Source organism: Pangasianodon hypophthalmus, chromosome 28 (assembly GCF_027358585.1).
Source record: "Pangasianodon hypophthalmus isolate fPanHyp1 chromosome 28, fPanHyp1.pri, whole genome shotgun sequence".
NCBI lineage: Eukaryota > Metazoa > Chordata > Actinopteri > Siluriformes > Pangasiidae > Pangasianodon > Pangasianodon hypophthalmus.
In genome coordinates this window covers 4,065,329-4,080,686 of record NC_069737.1, presented here as the reverse complement: position 1 = coordinate 4,080,686, position 15,358 = coordinate 4,065,329, and the positions used below count along the sequence as shown (strand labels likewise).

The following is a 15,358-nucleotide window of genomic DNA, read 5'->3' as shown; positions in this document are numbered from 1 at the left end:
CCAGCAATTATTTTCTTTATTTATTAACACGATACATACTTTTTAACCATTTACAATTACACTTCATATTGTGAAATGCCCAAGTTAGTTATCACTTACCTTATAGCAGCTATAAACAGTCGTTCCTGCACTTTCTCTAATAACGTGCCTTCACCCTATTGTGTTTTATTCCTTATATGGTTTCTGAATGATATGCATTAACATGAACAACTGACTCATAACCCAAGTTGAAAAGGTTAATAACCCAGGTGTTGCACATGTAACCTTCTTTTCAACATGATTCTCTGTACAATTCACTCCTACGCTCACACACGGACCCAGAATTTGAGACCTCGAGGTCATGTCAGACTTGAAAGTCATCCCGTGGGTGTGTATATGACAGAGAGAGAGAGAGGGAGAGAGAGAGAGTAGTAGAAAACAAGTTCATGCCCTTTGCCAAACACTGAGTCACTGTAGCCTTTTGAGCTCTGTGGCAGTTTAGGAGTTTGGGCCGAGTGTGATGCACTGCAGGAGCTAAAAGCCTAATTAGCATGGATGATGAGAAGCAGACATACAGCCCACTTCCTCTTTAAAGGACAGTTCTAGTCATCTGTGAGATTTATTTCCCCTGACTAATGGATCATGAGTCCATAAACATTGAAGGTTTAATGTCATTGTTAGATGACATTGACCGGATGACTGTTTCTTCAATCCTCAATCCCCTCAGCTTCCTGTTCTTAGCTGACTGGAGTGGAACTCGACATGGTTTTCTGCTGTTGTAGTCCATCCCCCTCATGCGCCTACATATTGTCATTTCTGAGATGCTTATCTGCTCACCATGGTTGTAAAGAATGGTTATTGAGCTCCCGTAGCCTTCCTGTCATCTCAAACTGGTCTGGCCATTCTCCTCTCCAGGAACCACTGCTCACTGGAGGTTTTTTGTTTTTCACACCATTCTGTGTTGTGCGTTAATATTACTGAGTTCACGAAACTCGCGCACATCATTATGTCACATTACTCCTTTGCCATATTTTTCAGTGATGAATCTTACTAGCTTACTCAGATGTCATACTTCAGTTCGTAAGGATAACAGGAAGTGTATGGTAGGGAGTTCGGACTAGTGTAGTGAAGATTCGTGAACCAGTCTTCATAGCCATGGTGAACAGAAATCTCAGAATGCACAAGTTGAACCTTTAGGTTGATGGGCTGCAACATTATTTGGCCACACATCCACACCCACATACTTGAGAAAATTTTCATAGATGGCTAGCGAGTATCAGCTACAACCCTTTTGAGTCAATGGCCAGATAAATATTCAAATCCTAGGACATCTGCAATTTCTGAAATACTCAAACCAGCCTGCCAGTTGCTGCTGCATGATTGGCTGATTGGATAAGGTAACTCGATTTTCACCTTTTGCAATTTATGATGGTGATGAAACACAGTGTAGGTCTACTGCTTATTAACATTCTGTCTGAAAAATTATAGGCTCACTAAATTCTACAGCCCTGCACTGTATCCTAATGCCAAATCTCTAACCTTGGATGAGAATAATCACTGCATCTTTAAAAGGCATGCAACCCAGTCAATGAAGGTATACGTTAAAGGCATGATACACCTGTAAACAAATCCATAACTTCCTGTCAAACAAGAGTCAGTACATCTGGCTGGGATTTCATCTCTTAACCTCATTAGTACAGGTGAATCCGATGACCTATCAGTGAATACACATCCGAGCAAGCCTTCACAATCACCACAGACAGTGTCCAAGGAAGAGGTTGAGTACCAGTTACATAAAATTCCTTGCTTACAAAGATCCGGATGAGCACCTAACATGCTCCGCCATTAATGTTTAGCTTCTGGCCATAAATAAAACAATTTGATTACTTATGTTTTGTTTGGTAGTTGCAATTCATGTTACTACTTTTGACTAGTGCCATAGACTCTGACCAGATCAGACATCTTTTGTGAATAAACACACATTTCTCTGTTTTTTTCTTCCCATTTTTGTCCTCAATTTGGTCACTTATCAATTCCCGCCCACCAGAGCCAGCTCTTCCCTCTCACACAAAAGCTACCAACCAGTGAGGGTGAAGGCTAACAAGTGCTTTCTGAGACATGTGAAGCCAACCTCCGCATTTTTTCAAACTAATGCTGCATCACAGAGCAGCATAACACACTCAGAGGAAAGCCTTATCCACCGTGTTCAGCATACATGAGCTCACAGATGCCTATAAATGGCTAGTGTCACTGTGATTGACAGGGGGGACGGGGGGGGGGGGGGGGTATGCCCCTCCCACCCAGAGGGCACAGGCGATTTTGCTACCTTAGCTCCCAGGCACAGATGGATGGCTATACCTTATATAGTGAGCATATATAGTGAATAAGAAGCAGTTTGGAATCCAACTTTGTACATACTGGTGGTTTAATTTATTCTGGGATGAAGGGGAGATAAATGATTAAATGATGGATTTGACATGGATCTCAGTTTGCCTTTTAGAAAACAAAAAAACTCCTAACTCAATAAAGACCACTTTTACCTATTTACATTTTTTTAAAGTGAATTTTTGCAATGGAGATATGACATTCTTCTAGATTAATAGTAAAAATATTTTAAAGAATATTGAACTGATGAGTCAAAAATAAGACGTCTCAAAAACCTCAAAAATACAGTTTAAGGTTTTCTGCTCCAAAACTTTATTTATTCTCCTGTGATTATCTCAAAGCTTGAATATAAAACAAAAATAAATAAAAGACATTCGTTTTCTTAGCACAATGGATAACGCTGTTAATCTTTACTGCCAAGATTAACTGTTTATATGATTATTATGAATCCTGCTGATCAAATACATAAGTCAATAATGGCAACTACACACATGACAGTGATATTAACATCCAGTGGGAGAAACAGAAGGTAAGAAACATTTATGAAGTCCATGGGGAATTATACGCCATCTATACGGCAAGATCTACAGGACATTTTAGAATAGGTTTTTCTATATATGACTCACATAAGTTGTGTGTTTGAGCGGTGGTAAAGTGAAACTGTTATAGCTAAAGACAGTTACTGTATTTATATACTAGAGAGTTGACACACACCATATACCCCAGGGATATCTCTGATATGTTGGTATGCACAACAAATATCATACAAATTCATATTCTTTACACACACACACACATACACACACACAAATGAAAAGGCAACATTACCCTGAGGACAATAGGAGAACTAAATAAGGAATGAAACAAAAATTCACCCCAAAAAGGTTTTTTTTTTTTAAGTTCTGCAGGTGGAAACTCCTTTCTGATGAGAAAGGTCAGATGAGAATGGCCGGAGTGGTTGAAGCTGACAGGAAGGCTATGGTAACTCAAATAATCACTCTTTACAACCATGGTGAGCAGAAAAGCATCTCACAATATACAACATCAAACGCTTCGGCAGATGGGTGGAAACGCCTTGTTGATCAGAGAGGTCAGAGGAGAATGGCCAGACTGACAGGACAGCTACTGTAACTCAAATAACCACTCTATACAACCGTGGTGAGCAGAACAGCATCTCACAGCATACACTATGACAAATCATGAGGTGGATGGGCTACAACAGTAGAAAACTGTAAAAAAAAAAAAAAAACATCAGGTTCCACTCCTGTCAGCCAAGAACAGGAATCTGAGGCTACAGGCTTACTGTAACCTGATCCAAATCAATCCTCACCTCATAAAATGGATCATGTGTAATAAATGTGCTGTAAAATGTTACCACAGGTTTCACAAGCACTCCACAGGTCTATCCCAGGAAAGTCTACATACACACTGCATGAGATTTGTCCAGATTTTCCTGTTCTTGCATTTATCTTGCACAGGGACTCGGAGATCAGACACTCTTTGACAGGGTTCCCTCCAGGTGATAGATTGTGTAATGTGTGAGCATTGACTGCGCATCGCTATGTCAACAAGACAACACATCACGAACGATAAATGTCATGTAGTGTGAGAAGTACAGCGATTCTGGGATTTTGAAAGCTGTGTAGTGCCCAGTGGGCAAGAAGTGAATATTATATGTGAGAAATCCTATAGCAACATGATACAATCTCACGAAGAGCAGGTGTAAGGTTTCTGAAGGTGACCTCGCCTTAAAGAAGATGAAAACAAATAAAACGTATGCCTCTTGGATTCACTTTCAACTCCACAGTGAATCGGCATGTAAAATGAACGCAGAATGTCACAAATCTAGAACACATGAAGCAGAAAGTTTCATTTAATCCTCATCCGATTCACACTGTATGCATTTTTGTTCGAAATTTCTAGCTCTATGAAGGAAAGTCTTGCCAGCACAAAGTTTCAGAGCATGTTTTGCTCAAAAATAACCTTTGTGAGTGACTGAGAACAGACTGCTAGACCTCTGTGTCTGTGCTTTACAGAGAGGAACCTACTGCAAATCAATAGCCTACAGTATCCAGTATCTCTGACTGGATTCCGCAGATGAAAAAAGAGTCGGCACAAGCTTTTAAGCACATCAGTCCATCAAGAAAGAAACATGAATGGCTCATTATCGATCCTTATACTAGAGACCCCACAATCAAACACAATCAGTTCAACTCTTTATAGATGTGTACATGCATATTGTCAAAAATAACCAGTGGTGGATTTCTCAACTTCTCTTGAAGAGAAACTCTTTTTTAATAAAATTCTTCTCAGTACTTACAAGACTCCTTGGAATAAAGATCTTATGTGAGGGAAAAATGACAGTGGGATGGTCTGATGTGGCATGACCATTCCTAATCCGAAGTGGATTATTTTTCTCATGACAGCACAATCCGAGTGTTTTATTCTTTTCATGCCACAGCAATTTGTCACTGGTTATAATTTTTTTAATTTATCAATTAATATCATGCTTTTGAACTGTTTAGAGTTACATTTAATGTTATGGAATGTCTGCAAGCTATCAATTACGTGATATAACACATATAAACAGTCGTTCCATCACTAGCATCTCTTTCTTAAGTCTATGAGACTTATCTCCTCTATTCTTGAAGACTTTCCCATAGTGGAACACTTACTGACACTGGAGACTCCTTCCTTAAAAGCTACTTCCATGAGCTGTTACTATAGAAATGATGACATATTAGAGCATAAATATAAACCTGAGATTAGAATTACAGCTGGAACTACTGTCTGAGCTGCTGTTATAGAAAATTAATCAACACCCCCTAATCAGTCAGGTGATATAAATAAATATATGCGTAATCACACTTTATTTCTGAATTGGAGCTTCCATAGTACTAAAAAGCTATTTCATTTAAAAGTAAATAAATAATTAAACCTGCAGCATTGTAGTTGTGAGGTGTAATGAGGCTGAAAAATGGTGTGTGTATTGCTGTTACTAGAGTCCTGAGAACCCCACAGAGCCATACAAGCACCAAAAAATTGTTTTGATGTCTTAAACTCATGCATCTTGAAAGCCTTTCTTTAAGAGTGCAAAGCTACTGCACTACGACCTTATAGTAGTTAGGGGTGCATTTATTTTTTTTTTCTCAAACTACATTTTGGTACAGTAGAATAAAAACTATTCTTATGCATTAGAACATCTTCAAACATGAATAGAAACAATGTGGTAATACATCATTTACCTAAGGGCAGTGTTCATAGGGCTACATATGCACTTCATAACAACAGAAATAAGCAGTCATAACTTTTTTAAAAGGCTTATTCTAAAAGACATCAGCTGTCATAAGGATACATTTTGTCAATCTGACATCATGCCATCATTATAACATCCGAGTCAATGAAATAACTAAATATCACTATGTCACTTGACATAGGTGTTATGTCAACCTGACATAAAAATTGACAAACGCTGTCTTTATGACAGCTGACAATTTTTTTTTATTAAATCTATATAAATGTCTACAGTATGTATGTTTATGTAAGTTGTCATGAAGCCTTTATGTAGGTGTCATGTTGACATAACACTTATGTCAGCTTTATGACTTTATACCATGATGACACTTATGTCAGCTTTATGACTTTATGACAGCTAATGACTTTTGAAATAAGCCTGAGTACATGGCAATGTAGGTTTATGTCAGTTGTTATGAAGCACTTATGTAGGCATCATGCTAACATAACATTTATGTCAACATTACTGTTAATTGACAAACACTGCTTATATGACAGCTGAAGGTTGTTGAAATAAACCTATATAAATGTCTATGTAGGCTTGTCATGAAGAGGTTATGTAGGTGTCATGTTGACATAACACTTATGTCAACTTTTCACTTGACATAGATGGTATGCCAACTTGACAGAAAAATTAACAAATGTTGCCTTCATGGCAGCTGACCACTGTTCAAACAAGTCTGCATAAATGTTCATGTAGATTTATGTCAGTTATCATGAAGCAGTTATGCAAGAGACATGCTGACATAACACTTATGTCAGTTTTAATTTTTCACTTGACATACATGTTATGCTAACTTGACATCAAAATGGACAGATGATAGCTTTATGATAGCTGACAGCTAGTCAAATAAGTCTGCATAGATGTCTATGTAGGTTTACGGCAGTTGTTATGAAGTGCTTATGTAGGTGTCATGTTGACGTGATGACAGCTTATCCGTTTGATCTAGATCTAGTGTCAGCTCTCTTACATACATTGGGCTAACCACAAAGGATTGGAGGAATTATTTTTGGATGGTTGGCCTGTACCCCGATTTTACGATTCTGCCTACATATCAGAGAATAAGATGGGGGAAAAAATCCTGGTCTTTCCTCCTCTAAAGCCCTTTCTACCCGTGAAAAGTGAAACGGCGCAGAGAAATAATGAAGCACAGTCTTGCTTTGGTGAAGAATGGAGGATTACTGTCAGCTTAGAAGCTTGGCTTTACTACTTTACCAAGCTGAAATCTTAGGAGTCACACCTCTACTGTCTGGGCCAACAGGGCCATGGCTGGGTCATAGTGAATCCCACAGAGAGACAAGTCTAAGGGTTCAATGTCAAAGTCATAGTGATAATGCTTTGGGAATCGGTTTATCCCCGGGCCATTCTGATGGAAACAGACATGGCAGTTCTCATCTCAGAACAGTATTTTAGTGTGCGCTAAAGGCTTCATGATTAATTCTCGCTTCCTCAATTCTACATAACTGATTGCAATATTTGTGAGCGTAGATAATGTTAAATAACTTGTCAGATAACGGCATGAGCAAGTGGCCCGATATGAAGCTCACAGTACACAGACCACACTTATTAACATGAACGTACAGCATTCATACTTTCATCCTTAGTAACTGCCTGGTCAAGGTTGCGGTGGTTTAAATTACGCTGTATATTTTATCTCGAAGGATTCATATTTAATGATAAAGTGGCCACACCCACTTTGGGTTTAAATCCCAATACAGATACGGATACAGATAGTAGCATTGCATTAGACTTCTACTAAAATTAGATAACTAGCTAATATCAGATATATTATTAGATTATACTGATTAGAAATGATTCTTTTTGAAGATTACTGTTACGTGATCAAGAACTAGTATAATATTACGCCACTTACAACCATACAGCACAAAACCCTTATAGGAAATCTGTCATGTGACCTCTGCAGCACTGGCACATTAAAAATGCCTTTAAGGCCAATGCAATAGCATGATCCACAACCTGAAACTTGCTGACTAACGCTATCCAATATATGGGACATCATCTTTATCTACCAGTGTCTCGTAACCTTATTCCTGAAAGGTTGTGGCATACACACAGACACACAAATATTTAATCTGCTTGGTCAAATCAGCTCAGTAGGCTTATAGGCGTACTATAAATGACTCATACGGCTACATGATCTGCGATATAGTCTTTCAGGCAGACACCTGAAACAGCAAAAAGCCATTTCATCTGATGGGACTAAAGGTCTTTAAAAAATGTGACCATACCACAAATGAGATGCTGCGCAGAAAAAGAGATTATTTGGAAGAAAAAGTCATGGCCCTGAACTTCATTAGTATTCAGAGACATTGTGCAAATTTAATGCATTTCAGGATAAGTGGAGACGAAAGACCTTAAAATCCACTCACAGCTTGTAGTGAGCCGTCGCTGCAACAGAGGTTCTCAAACAATTATTCAAATGGGGGAAATTTGCACTTATTACAAGTTATCTCAGCACGCATCAGCAGATTTGGAAACATCCTTCAGAGATTTCAGTGAATGTACACTGTAAAACAGCAAAACAGTTGTTGGCCTGAAGCTGAGCTATAGCTCGGCATTAGGAAATGGGGTAGAAAGTGTGCTGCACCTCAGTGCTGTTGTGTTTGCTTCAAAATGTCATTGGAATTCACTTCTAAGCAAAGCTTTGGGGAGCATTCGAAATACTTCATGGCAGCCTATAATGTGGATATTGATGTGTCATTGCCATTTCATCTCAGCATTTCATGCTCCAAGCACCGCTTACAATCTGTATACACCACACGAATTAGTCTTTTCTGAACATCAAACACCATGAAATCAGGCTTTTTGAGCATGATGTTTAAAAGAATGTTTGACATTTTGGAGGAAAAATGTCGCACTGCTGATTCAAAACACTCTACCGCAAAATGTTCGCTGGTGAAGTAACAATTTATATGTCTTAACACAAAAGAATGCTAAAGTTCATTCAGATCTAACACTATTCAATAGTTTAAAGGGGCAGTTTGTAATGTTTACAGCCCACTGCTGCTTGTTAACTAAATAGCAATTGCAAGGAAAACATTAACAAGCCTTTGACTTCTACAAAATTGTCTACAACCACCTCTGTCGGACCTCAGTGAGACATGTCTGAAGAGACACCCTTTATTTGAAACAAGCAGCTCTTTTCCAGTTGGGGGCTAAGCCAATTTCCGGGTCAGAAAAAACATAGAAACAGAAGCCTGAAACAGATAATGTAGTGAAAGCCACTGCAAAGAGCAAATGAAAATCAGTCGTATTAAAGATATCTTTAAAATTCAATGATTATTCCAAGTCTAGACATGTGTAAACATTATAAATCGAATCTTTAATCTTTTTCTGTGCTATAATAGTGATATTTCACTATGCCTTTAAGCAGAAGAATGAAACAGATAAACTAGCAAAATCCATCCAGTGGCTATTAAAAAATCATTTTTTAAGATATTTTTAAGATATGATGGTCAATCTAATCTGGCTTATGTTTTTGGATTTTTTTTTCTATCAGAGTACCATTCATTGTGATGCCGTATCTGTTTCCTTGCTATCTGTGAAAGGCAGCTAAAGTTGGCTAAGTTATTTGCCAATTATGAATGGAAAATGGAAAAGCCCACAAGCTGAAGTGCAAAAGTTAGCAAGCACTAAAGAGAGTTGCAATCCTGTTTAAAGTAGTATTTGACAGAAAAACGTGGTTAAAAGAAGTTGTAATTTTAGTCAGGCTGAGTTGTTGAACTGAGTGAAATCTACATCTTTCAAATATTTGTTTACATGCGTGTTTCTATAATACTAGGTAATATATATTACTCTGTGAGGTGATACTTGATTTCTTTCTACCTATAAAAGGCAGCTAAAAAGTTTTATTTTGTTTTTCTTTGTTTTACGATGTTGGCCCATTAGCTAAATAAAAAGATGGAAAATTTCACCAGCTGATGTTGAAAAGTTAGCTAGCACTAAAATGACCAAACTGGACTTCAAGTAACAAGTAAGGAACTGACCAGACATACTGGTTAAAATAGGCTGTAAAATTATTCACATGATTGGATAAATTTTTCAACTATTTACTAGGTTTACATGCCTGTTTCTAGAGTAGTACCTAATCTATATTTTTGCTATCAAACTGACATTAAGGCGACGCCATGTTTGTTTTCTTGCTACCTGTGAAAGGCAGCTAACTCAGCTAACGTGCAAAAGTGACAGTAGCTAGCATTAAAGCTAGCTGTAACCCAGCTGAATATTAATATTAACTTAGTTTAATGTTAAATATTAACAACTAAGGAAATCGTTTAACATGTTTAAAGAAGTACTTGACCAAAAATAGTGACTAAAACCGGCTATAGCATTAGCCAACTTGTCACGCCTAAGTTGTTGAATGTTTACAGTACCTGCCTGTTTTAATACAAATATTATCAGATAAGCCTAGACTTTTAAAAGTACTATTTGGTTTTATACTACTAATTTTGAGTCAGATATAGACTACATATTACATTAGCAGAAAGTAAATAAATCCTGTTACTCTAATGCTATGTAACAGACACCCACAGGAATTTTTTTAACGGTCCCCAAAACTTGCGTTTGAAATCTCAGTTTGCCAGATTGTTTACTATAACAGCGCTGATTTGAGACGTTTATTTATGAATTAACTCTTAATTAAATGAACTGAATTAACATTTCCAGGATTTAATTATGTCCAGGACTTGTTTATGGACTTGATGTGAACTCTGGGAGTGATTATTCACACGGTGCACCCCGCCCTGTTCGCTCCAAGCACGCGCAATCTGCGCAGCGTCACGACGCACACTATTGCCCTTCATTTCCTTTTTCTTTTTTTTTTGTGTGTGTATGCATGTGTGCATCCTTCATCTTGAGCATTACACAAGATGCTCATGAATGACTCTATGTATTTATATATATATATATATATACATCCAGCATGCTGCTTGGATGGCGTAGGAATATGAGTTTCCCTCGCGCGCGTTAAAAAGAGGCACTGAGCATCCAACAGGCACAACGCACGCGCCCATGCATCCACACTGAGGTCTGGAAAGCACATCTGCACAAAATGCACATGTCAGTACAGTAGCAGAGCTGTGTGTGCATTCATTATTATATGACCAACATAGTGATCAGTTCATGAGTTTGATTTAAAAAAAAAAACAAAAAAAAACTGGAATCCTCTTTTAGAAACTCAATAACAGAATAAAACAGTCGATGTGCGCCTCTCTCTCTCTCTCTCTCCCTCTCTCTCTCACACACACACACACACACGCACGCACTCTCATGCATGCATACCTATATTACATGTGTTGTGCCTTATACAGTATCAAAAGCCTCGTTTGTAGCTGACTTTAAACCTTTGCACAGTTTGCACAAGCCATATCAGTCACTTCTGTAGTGTAAATTCCGCTGCATGTATAGATTTCTCCACAATGCACCACATTCACACAGATAAATGTTTCCCTGTATATTACAGAGAAGACGCACGCGGTGGAAATAGGAAATATGACCAAAATGTGTATCATCTCAAACCAACAACAACAACAACAACAACAACAAAAAAAAAGGAAACAATGTTGCAGAAGCCACTTTATTATTCATGGTGTAATGAAAGACATGCATTTTACGGCATGGTGCGTCTTCGACTCTTTTCTTTCTCCTCTCTTTATTTGATTCTTTTCTCCTTCCTTTCTTCCCATTTATTGCCTTATTATAGATCATTCCTAGACCTGAAGGACTTATTATAAGAGTGTAGTAAATAAATAGCAGGAAGAATGTAAATGCAAATGCTTATAAACATGCAAAAACAAGCCAGCGTGGTCTGAGAGCTGGGGAAAAGATTGGAAGATATCTTAGACTAGAAATAAATAAATAAATAAATAAATAAATAAATAAATAAAAGCTGCTGATGGACCATATTAACCCGAGCATCACATGAGCATCTGCATGTTTCCTTTAGATAAGATAAACTGTCCAAAGCCATTTCTCTACAGATGCAGACCCTATCTAGTGATAAAACTGCCCAGAGCCGTGGAATGCTTTCCATCTCTATGCAAAAGAGTCACAGCATCTTCCTTTACCTTCAACACGCCTTTCTGTCTCCTCTTCTGATTCCTCTGCAAAAGGAAAAAAAAAAAAGAGAAAAGTATGCTCAAGAATTCCTCCACCAGATCGCCTCGTATCCACTAATGCGCAGAGCAGAATGCAGTTTTCTGGTTCTCCACACAGCACATGAGAGCGGTCCTAGTCCTGCTGTATCACCTGCATCCCCGGAGCGGATCTGTAGGCAGCTTCAGCAGCGCGCAGAGGCGAAAAACACCGCCCACAGCGCCCGAGCAGCCCCGCCCCCACGGAGACAAAACCCCGCCCCGTCACCCAGGCTGCGAGCTGATTGGCCAGCTTGCGTTCTGCGCGCTATGTAAATGCGCCGTGACGTCATTCGTGTTGTCCCCTTATTCCTAGCTACAAACACTGTATAAAAGTGATCGAGTTTGCTCCACATGCTATGAGCTCAGATGAATGGAAATATTATACAAGAGGTTTAGGTTATTTATTTCATATTTATTTTAGATTTATTATTTTTTTAATCGCCTTTCTAAACAAACTAGGATGCAAATCTAGAAATCACATAAGAAAAAGTATTGTGGAAATGTTGTTGTCTTTAGCCAATTTTTTAAAAATTATTATTATTATTATTATTATTATTATTATTATTATTTACATAAGAGGAATTTGACTTAAAATAAAATAAAATATGTGCAGATGGAGCAGAGAGGTGTTTCCTGAAAAAAAAGGGATGAATAGTTGTTAGTTAGGATAATAATAATAATAATAATAATAATATTAATAATACAACTTTTTAAAAAACAATACAAATATTTACAAATTGGACGAAAAAAGCATAAAAATTTTTGCTACTTCTTTGCTGCTCAAAGTTTTGCTACTCAACCAGACCAAAGTAAGTTTTATTCATAAAGCGCAATTAAAACATTTATTAGCCAAAGAATAAAATATCAGAACAGAGATTTAAATACAGACAAAAATAAAAAAAATGGTGAGAGATGAAATAATAATAATAATAATAATAATAATAATAATAATAATAACAACAATTATTATTATTATTATTATTATTATTATTATCATTATTATTATTACTACTATTATTATTATTCTTATAAATAAATACATAAATAAATAAATAAATAGGAAAAATTCAAAACACAAGCATGAAAAGATATGTTTTTCATTTCGATTTAAAAATGGTAACTGACAAGGCAGTCCTGATATTTAGAGGTAAGCTGTTCCACATTTTTGGCACAGCGACCACAAAAGCACGGTCACCCTTAAGCTTCAGCCAAGACTGTGGAACAACCAAGAGTAACTGATCTGAAGACCTCAGCGTCCTGGAAGCTGAGTGTGGACAGAGCAGGTCCACGATGTAGGAAGGGGCTAGCCCATTAAGAGCTTTAAAAACAATTTAAACTGGATCTTGTCCTGACAGAGAGCCAGTGAAGACAGCTGAAAGGTTGTAATTTAACTTTGTTCACTGTTTTTTGGACCAAATTAATCACCATTTCACCACTTCACCTTTTAGCTAGAGAATCAAAGAAAATCAAAGAAAGGGACTAAGCTGCCAATTTCTGACCTTCACTAAATAATAGGTAGCTATTACATAACCAAAGACAAGAGAAACAGAAAACGTGCACCTTTTATCATCAGGAGATCTTGAGTTCAAGTCCCCATGATGCCACCGCCATCTGCGGCCAGAAGCCAAAAGAAGCAAAATTGTCCGTGCTGTCTGGGTGGGAGGGATGGAATACTCTATGTTCCCTGTCAATCACAGTGATACTAGCCTATCATGGGCGTCTGTGAGGTCATGTATGCGGAAGAAGTCAGATATCGCTTTCTTCAGAGTTTGACCTAGCATGAGCAGCAGTTTGAAACAGTATGGCTGGCTGGCTTCACGTAGCTCAGTGTGAGGTAGGTGGCTAAAATTGGGGAAAATAGCTTGCTAATACATTTTTGTTAACAGTTAAAATGACAAACAGTGGTGAATGATAAAACTCATGACTATATCTACACGTGTGCCAACAAAAAACGTACACAGAGGATCAGCAAAACAAGTTAGCAGTTAGTAATCTTAGCCAAAGTATGTCACTAGGGCAACATTAACAGCTCTGGCAAACGATAAGAAAAATTGAGAAGGTAATAGAAGAGATATTTAGAGAACAAGTGCACATGTCTTTAACCTTACTATCATTCACATTTACCACTTGCAGAATCTACATTTGGAGGAAATCTGGGTAAAATAAATAAATAAATAAATAAAAAGATTGGTATGCGGTACCAATGTAATTTGTAATAAATAAATTAAAAAAAAAAAAAAAGCTACATTCCAATGTTCCTTGAATATTCTTGGTCTCAAACTTGGCTTCTCCATAGTCTTGGTCTACAAAGATGCCTTTAACACTACTGACTGCTCACTACTGTATTAACACACATCGGTGTTACAGATGCATGCATAGAGATAGCCAAGTCTTGGCACTTGAGTTTAAGGCTTCTGCCAAATTGGTCCTTTACATGTTCTTCCCTCCTGCCTCGGAGATTTCTTTGAGTCTGCAATGTGAAATGCACTGCTGAAAGAACTGCCAACTGCACACGTGTTCATAAACAATTCGATTTCCATCTGCTAAATGCGTGCGCACATTAATTGGTCTCCATTGCCTTGCAACACAGAGACGCACATATGCATGTTTTACCTCATTAAAACGTAATGCTCTTTTACTGAAGACAAATGATTTGCACAAAATCATCGGGAAGGGTTGCGTTAATTTTGTTACAGCTAGGATCTTCCCAGTCCCAAATTCCAGTCTGTTTCATTTGTTCATTTATTCATCTTCAGTGACCTTTTTGTCCTGGTGGATCTGGAGCCTGTTCCAGGAAACACAAGCTTTAAAGCTTGTTTCCTGATATACACGTCAATTTCCTTTATAAACCCGATAAATCACCACATGTGAAAATAATCTTCTTCTTTTTTTGTATAATGTCAAGATCTTTATTTTATCCTATTTTTTTTCTATATTTAGAACCAAAAATCTAAGTTTCTAGATGATTCCACATTCATGAAATTCTACACATTCAATCCTATCCCTAACGAGAAGGATATTACAGAGGAAGTTCACAAAGTGTTGATTACTGGTGGATGTACATTAGATTTTATACTGAAAAATGTCCTAAAATATGTTTTTAATTATGCTATTATCATAATTAAACAATAAAGGAATGATATTCAAACATAGTTTACTGTTAACAAATTTCTCTTGAAAGTGTAAAATAAATATTTGACTTCAAACATCATCCAAAGACTAGACTTGTTATTTTTAAAAAAAAAAAAAAAAAAAAGGTTTATTAAGTATGCAAATAATTTGATTAAATGAAGCTACATTTGCATAAATACATTTCAATTTTTGGAAAAAAAAAACTTTAGAAATACTTGAAAGAATATTAGTAAGAGAAGATTGATTGTGATATCTATTGTTTGAAAAAATTACGTTATTCACCTGCAGGGCGTAAGTTTCTATATTATAAGTTTATATAAGTTTATACTTAACTTTTCATACTTATACTTAACTTTTCATACCAATTCAGCTATTATGAATTTGCAAGCATGAGGCTAGGTTAGGACATTAT

At 37.1% G+C, this 15,358-nt stretch overlaps 1 protein-coding gene across 12 annotated transcripts in view; it reads right to left on the bottom strand.

The window, feature by feature from the left end:
* The window catches only part of nrxn2b (neurexin 2b), a 591,140-nt gene extending 579,176 nt beyond the window's left edge, over window positions 1-11,964 (bottom strand). For 11 of the 12 annotated variants that reach the window (XM_026945170.3, XM_053230796.1, XM_053230792.1 and 8 more), the window contains exon 1: window positions 11,746-11,964. The gene's annotated coding sequence lies outside the window, so the exon portion shown is untranslated. The remainder of the gene's footprint in view (window positions 1-11,745) is intronic. The other variant, XM_053230798.1, reaches the window with a different exon arrangement.
* Window positions 11,965-15,358: the final 3,394 nt, after the last annotated feature.